Below are 8,001 nucleotides of genomic sequence, written 5' to 3'. Positions count from 1 at the left end.
ATGTACGATACTTATGGCACATCTAGATGTGCTTTAGCAAAACTGATATCTTATCTTATTTTTCTTATAAACTGTCGTAATTGTTCGTGAGTTGTTGCAACGGGGATACCTATTCTAATCGTTCAACATCAATCATTTTTCATTCTTTTTCTTCCCACATTTTCATTTGTTTACCTCCCCGATCTAAATTTCATGGATATGTGATAAGTGTCACATGAAGGATAACGTCCTTCTAGCCATTCATTGTGACACGTAAACTTTTTGTTTTTTCACACATGCATATAAACAGGGATAAAAATAGATGATACCGGTGAGAAACTTTAAGGGTTTTTAAACTCTATTTTTTATCTTTTAAATTAAAATCTAATTGAAAATTCGTTTTCACCATTAAATCGTCGCGACGAGGACTTCGAAACTAGATCCCATATCGATATGTTTCGACGATATTTTTTGATGGTTAAAAGTTGCCATGTCTATTGCACATAAATTGACTTGGTATTTACACTAAAGTTATGTTTCAACTACTTTTTCTTCTACTTTTAAAGTAAATTTTGACATGTTATAAAAGAGTGAATTAAAAACTAAAGTTGCCGGAAAAAATTACTAAAATTTGTCATGATCAATGAAATAATTTTTTACATGGTTCATAATTAAAAACAAATCCATCATCAAATACTTTTAAAATGTATAGTTGATGACTCAAATTTGGCATGAACCAAAAACTAAAATTGCCATGGCGAATTACTTAAATTTTCCATGATACATGCACAATTTGCCATGGTTCATACAAAAAAATCATGGTAAAAATATTAGAATTGTCATGGTCAAAATACTAAAATTGCCATGGTCTATAAACTAAAATTGTCATGATCTATAAACTAAATTTGCCATGTTGAATTACTAAAAGTTGCCATGATCCATGAATTTAATTTGCCGTGGTTAATTACTAAAAAAATTCATGGTCAATTAATAAAATTTGCCTTGAAAAGTAGTTGAAATACAATGGTAGCTTTAAATCTAGAAGAAACAAAATAGATAAAACATATCATGAAAACTTTTGTGTAAACACTATGACAATTTCAGTGTAACATCATGGCAACCTTTGGCCCTAAAAAAGTCGTCGAAACATATCAATCTGGGACCTAGTTTTGAAGATCTCTTCGAGGCGGACTTAATAATGAAAACAGATTTTAAATTGGATTTTTTATTTAAGAGATAAAACATTTTTGAAGTGTGAAGAACCAAAAAGATTCAGCTGATGTCATTTGTTTGATGTGGCAAAACGGATGTTAATGGGGGCATTTGGACCATATTGTTTCGTGGCACACATGTGCACTTGTCATTTGGAAACTTCAGTTCTTTGCCACCTCATTTGACTTGCACTCACCCCCTTTACCCCACTCAACACACACTTTAAATTTTCGTGGATGAAAGTGCCTCATATTTGGCATTTATCATTGGACACCTGACCTATTCACACCGCTGCATTATTGCAACAACCGACAAAATTAATTTCATGGAAATCGATCAACAATGATCACATGACAAACCAAGTTCTGTGGGCGCAACAGAACCAAGGAATTTGATGTTATAGTAAAATAAATCATGTTCTAGATTACAAGCTTGCAATGACAAAAAATGTGATAAGCTCTTTCATTTTTGACTATTTATCACGTTGCATCTACACCTCGCTCTCTTCATTGCATCTGCTGCATAGTGCTCCTGGCTTGAAATGTTCAGTAGTGTTGTTGGTGTCAAAACCGGCGGATCTCGGGTAGGGGGTCCCGAACTGTGCGTCTAAGGTCGATGGTAACAGGAGACAGGGGACACAATGTTTACCCAGGTTCGGGCCCTCTCTATGGAGGTAATACCCTACTTCCTGCTTGATTGATCTTGATGAATATGAGTATTACAAGAGTTGATCTACCACGAGATCGTAATGACTAAACCCTAAAAGTCTAGCCTGCCTGACTATGATCATGAGGAGATATCTGTCTACGGACCTAGCCCCCCCCGGTTTATATAGACACCGGAGGGATTTAGGGTTACATAAGGTTGGTTACAGAGAAAGCAATCTTCATATTTGGTCGCCAAGCTTGCCTTCCACGCCAAGGAGAGCCCCATCCGCACACGGGTAGAGTCTTCGGCCTTTGTATCTTCACAGCCCATCAGTCTGGCCCATGTCTAATAGGTCGGACGCCCGAGGACCCCTTAGTATAGGACTCCCTCAGTAGCCCCTAAACCAGGCTTCAATGACGAGGTGTCCGGCGCGCAGATTGTCTTCGGCATTGCAAGGCGGGTTTCCCTTTCCGAATACTCCAAGATAGTCTTCGGACGTAATGAACATGTCCGGATCTGCAATACAAGCACCACACACAACCGTAGAGAATATAATATTGCATGAGTCCAATCCGTTGACAACTTTTTGTAATGTGACATCACGTTCACTTGGTCGTCATTTCGAACCATTTTTCGTTTGCCGTTCCACGTTTCGAGACGCGGTTCCAATAGTCACGTCTTGTCGAAGCAGAGATCGTGTCCCCTTATTGCTGGATTCTCATCAATACGAGCGTGGGTAATATAACCGTGCCGTTTACACAGCCCTTGGGAACAGGCGAGTTTTAAGGCTAGTGGGGAGGCGTTCGTTATTCACTACCGTTATAAGGGGATAAGGACTCCCCTTCTTCTCCCACGTCTTCTCTCTTCCTCTGCCCTCCCATTCTTGAGCTCCAGCGCCCAAGTTCTCATCTTTCTGCCTCAAAGAAGCCCTCAGCCATGTCCGGATCTGGAGGGCAAGGCAGGTGGATGGCCTCCTCCGTCAAGGAGAAGGATATTACCGAGCTTCGGGCGACCGGGTATCTGGCGAAGGAAATCGCCCACCGTCTTCCAACCAAGGAGCAAATCGTCCCTACACCGAAGCCCAACGAGAGGGTGGTATTCATCCCTCATTTCGTCCGCAGGCTAGGGTTTCCACTCCACCCTTTCGTCCACGGGCTGATGTTCTATTACGGGCTAGATTTCCATGGTCTAACCCCGAACTCCTTCCTCAACATCTCGGCATTCATTGTCGTGTGCGAGGCCTTCCTCCACGTCCAACCCCACTTCGGACTGTGGCTCAAAATCTTCAATGTGAAGCCGAAGGTGGTGGATGGTCAGCACGCGGAGTGCGGAGGCGCCATGGTGAGCAAGATGCCCAATGTCACATGGCCCCAGGGTACTTTTGTGGAAACCGTCAAGGAGTGGCAAAAACTGTGGTTCTACATCACAGAGCCCCGAGACGCCACCTGGGCTGCGGCATCCGAATTCAAGTCGGGAGCCCCAATGCGGCTCACCTCCTGGATAGAGAAGGGCCCAAATTGCTCTTCGTCAGACGAGCTGATAGCGCTGCAAACGCGCATTCAAAGCATGGTGGATAAAAACATCAAGCTCGTCGACGTAATCCAGGTGATGCTGGTTCGCCGGATCCTCCCATGCCAAAGCCGAAGCCGCCCTTTATGGGAGTTCAATCCGAAGAAGCACCGATCCTTGGAGAGGCTCTTCAGAACCTCCCACGAAGATGCCCGGAGGTTGCTCTTCAAGGGCAACGAGACGCCGCCGGCCCTAGATTCGGACCGTGGGCACGATATTACCCATCATGCCAATGCGGTAAGTTTTTTACGTCTCTAGACAAACCCTCTACTTGCTTGTTTCAAGGAGGATATCTAAACTTTATTATCATTGTTTCTTCAGGAATGGACGGAGAGGGCGAAGCTGATTCACTGTTCGGCTCCGCTGCCCGAGGAACCAGTCATCCCGCTCCTGGTGAAGATGCTGGTGCTGGCGCCCTATAAGGCGCCGGAGAAGAAGGCCAAGGGGGTCCGGAGTGGCCCCCGCCGCAAAGGAGCTTCAGACGTGTCGTCTGAAGACAAAACTCGCTCCTCCACCGCCGAAGACGATGATGACGAGGAGGAAGAAAGCACTTCCCCCCCTGATGAGGGGAGGAAGAAGAGGGTGGCCTCCACAAATCTGGAGGCAGAGGCACCCAAGAGGGGGAAGGGTCCCCTTGCGGATAACTCCGCATGGGGCGTCGACAGCAGCCCGGAGCGAGGCCCCCGAAACAAGCCTCCGCCCGCGTCGTAAGTACTAAAACCCGCATGTGTTCATGCGTCCGTCCTCTCTTACTTTATGATATTAATATGTTTAAATGAAGCCATTGTAGTCCGACCCACGACAGCTCCCAACAATTCTCATCAAGAGGTTCGTTGGATTCAAAGGCGATGGCTAGTGAGTCATCAGCGACCGCTCACTCTCCCACGACCAAGGGCAACGACGAGGTGTTGTCCCAAAGGACCTTTCCCGGCCAGGGAGGGGTCCAGAAGGCAAAGCCTTGGCTTCCAGACACATGAGGGAGCATATCCCCATGGTGACTGGGGATGGGGGCCTTGCTCAATTTGGCCCCCAGTCGAATACAAGTCTGGGGACCTATACGGCTCCGGAATCCGGCGAGCAACTTCCTTCGAAACAAGGGGGTGTGCTGTAACACCCTCGATGCGGCTATATCTCCTACGTGTCGAGGCACGACTTAGAGGCATAACCACATTGAAAGCAATGTCGCAAGTTAGGCAATCATCACAACATCCAATGTAATACATAATAAGGGGATAAGTAAGTTGGCTTACACTCGCCACGTCAATCAAAGTACATAAATAGCATTAGATCATCCAATCACTCATGGCCCGACTACAGTGCCAAAATAAAAGACCAACCCAACATGCGACACAGTCCCGATCGCCCCAATTGGGCACCACTACTGATCATCAGGGAAAGATACATAGTAACAACGTGAGTCCTCGTCGAACTCCCACTTGAGCTCTAACGCGTCATCTGGAACAGAGTCATCTGGCCCTGCATCTGGTTTGGAAGTAAACTGTGAGCCACAGGGACTCAGCAATCTCGCACCCTCGCGATCAAGACTATTTAAGCTTATAGGAAAGGCAAGGTAAAATATGTGGAGCTGCGGCAAGCGGCTAGCATGTATGGTGGCTAACCTATTCGCAAAAGAGAGCGAGAAGAGATAGCAAAGCGCGAACGAGTAACTAGAGAAACAACCTGCGGCAAGCATTACTCTAACACCGTGTTCGCTTCCCGGACTCCACCGAGAAGAGACCATCACGGTAACTCACACAGTTGATTCATTTTAATTAAGTTAAGGTTCAAGTTATCTACAACCGGACATTAACAAATTCCCATCTGCCCATAACCGCGGGCACGGCTTTTGAAAGTTCAAATCCCTGCAGGGGAGTCCCAACTTAGCCCATGACAAGCTCTCACGGTCAACGAAGGAATAGACCTTCTCCCAAGACATTCCGATCAGGCTCGGTATCCCGGTTCTACAAGACACTTTGACAAGTTAAAACCAATCCAGCAACACCGCCCGAATGTGTCGACAAATCCCGATAGGAGCTGCACATATCTCGTTCTCAGGGCACACTCAGATTGTCTTAGGTACGGGTAGGCCAGCCCAGAGTTGCCCCTGGTGGCCACCGGCAGCTGACAGGTGGACCAACACTCAGAGGAGCACTGGCCTGGGGGGGTTTAAATAAGATGACCCTTGGGCTCCGGAAACCCAAGGGAAAAAGTGGCTAGGTGGCAAAAGGTAAAACCAAGGTTGGGCATTGCTGGAAAAGCTTTATTCAAGGCGAACTATCAAGGGGTTCCCATTATCACCCAACCGCGTAAGGAACGCAAAAATCCGGGAACATAACACCGATATGACGGAAACTAGGGCGGCAAGAGTGGAACAAAACACTAGGCAAAAGGCCGAGCCTTCCACCCTTTACCAAGTATATAGATGCATTAAGATAACAGGATAATATAGTGATATCCCAACAAGTAAATAATATTCCAACAAGGAACGGTCTCCAATCTTCACCTGCAACTAGCAACGCTATAAGAGGGGCTGAGCAAAGCGGTAACATAGCCAATCAACGGTTTGCTAGGACATGGTGGGTTAGGGGTTTGACATGGCAATTTGGAAGGCATGATAAGCAAGTGGTAGGCATCGTAGCATAGGCATAACAAAAGAGCGAGCATCTAGCAAAGCAAAGATAGAAGTGATTTCGAGGGTATGATCATCTTGCCTGCAACGTTGTCAGAGTTGACTGGATCCTCGAAAGCAAACTCAACGGGCTTCTCGTTAGCGAACTCGTCTCCCGGCTCTATCCAAACAAGACAAACAAGCAAAAGGAACGCAATCAACCACGTGCACAACTCAAGCAACATGATGCAAACATGGTATGCTATGCGGGATGCGATATGTGATGCATATGCAAGATTTGACAAGAGATGAATGAACCTGGCCTCAACTTGGAAATCCAAGTGTGCCACACAAAGGTGAGATGATTTCTCTTGAAAACGATATAAAGAACGCCGGAATCGGAGACACGGTTTGAAAATGGCAAGCAAAACAAATATGGCACCGGTCTGCGATATACAGCAAGTGACCATCTAAATGCAATAGGATGAACATGTTACAGCACACAAACATGGCAACAAAATACATGGCAGGGATCCATTCATGATGCTTAACAAAAGAGGAACACTGAGCTACGGCCAATTCATCCATTAACAGGTTCAAACAAGCATGACAAAAATGCAATTGGTAAACAGATTTAAGACTTAGTGAAATTAACACTTGTCTGGAATTTCAGATCAGGTAGCACACTTTGGAGCATGAAAACTATATGCTACAGGGCCTGAACATGACAAAGTAAAGCATGGAATGGAGCTACTCAAAGAGCTTAACAAAAGTCCCTTAGTGACCTTGAGCCAAAAGGGATCAGAAAATACAATTGCAAGCATATGAACATGGCAAAAACATAATCAGATCACAGACTTAGTGAAAAACTGGAGCATGCAAAACAGATATCAAGTAGGCATATTTACGAGCTCGATGCACTCACTACAGAGCAAGTCATGACAATCTAAGCATACACCCATCAAGAATACACATTATACAAGCTATACATGGCAAGAACAATAACATAGCATGCACGGATCAACTATAACATCCTCGGCAAAATTGCTAACAAGTAGACAATCTGCCCAGATTCACGAAATGACAAAAGTAGAGCTCGATTGACTCAAGCTAGGGTGCTCCATAATTACAAACAAAGACATGGATGGATAGAGCACTATAAGATTAACAAAACATCCTTAGTGATCATCCTCAAAAGAGGCACGGATCACTAGGAAACAACATGAACATATGGCATATTGATAAGAACAGCTCAAGGACTTAGTGGAAATGCTAGGTCCCTGAAATCAGCATTAACAAATGCACCACTTTGCAAGCTTGTGCTATTCACCACACACATCACAAAAATACATGGATGGCACCACTGGAAAGATGACAAAGCATATAACAAAACATATGTAGAACTCCTCGGCATATCATGCACACAATAATCATGGCAAAAATGACAAATAGCTATTTGGAGCAGCAGATCTGACACTTATCTCAAATAGCATTCTTCTAACAGCATTTCGGGCATCAAGATGAACTCAAATGAAAATGATGCAATGAGATGAAATGATGCGCTCTCTGAGACGAACAATTTGATATGCTATATGCCCAAAACGGATCTACGGATGAGGAGATACAACATGATGAACATAGTGAAAAAATAAGGGAGAGGGGGAAAGTCAACCGAGATATGTGGATCTGAGATCTAGGGTTCGCTGGGTCCGCGAACCGAGGCGGCGGCGCACGCACTCCGGTGAGGCGGTGGTGGCCGGGGTCGGCGAGGAATGGCCGGATCTGGCCGGTCCCTGCCCGGATCCGGTCGGAGGGGCTGCCGGCGACGGTGGGGAGAGGCGGCGGAGGCGCGACATCGGTGAGGCAGGGGGCGGCGAGGTGGCGATGTGGCCGCGGCGAGCTTGCCGCGGCGGAGCTTCCGCTGGCCGGCGACGAGTCGGCGGCGGCAGAGGACGGCGTCAGGCGGCGGAGCCGAAGGCGGGCGC

The sequence above is a fragment of the Triticum urartu genome, chromosome 2 (genome assembly GCF_003073215.2).
Source record: "Triticum urartu cultivar G1812 chromosome 2, Tu2.1, whole genome shotgun sequence".
Classification (NCBI taxonomy): Eukaryota; Viridiplantae; Streptophyta; class Magnoliopsida; order Poales; family Poaceae; genus Triticum; species Triticum urartu.
Note: the sequence above shows the minus strand (reverse complement) of the source record.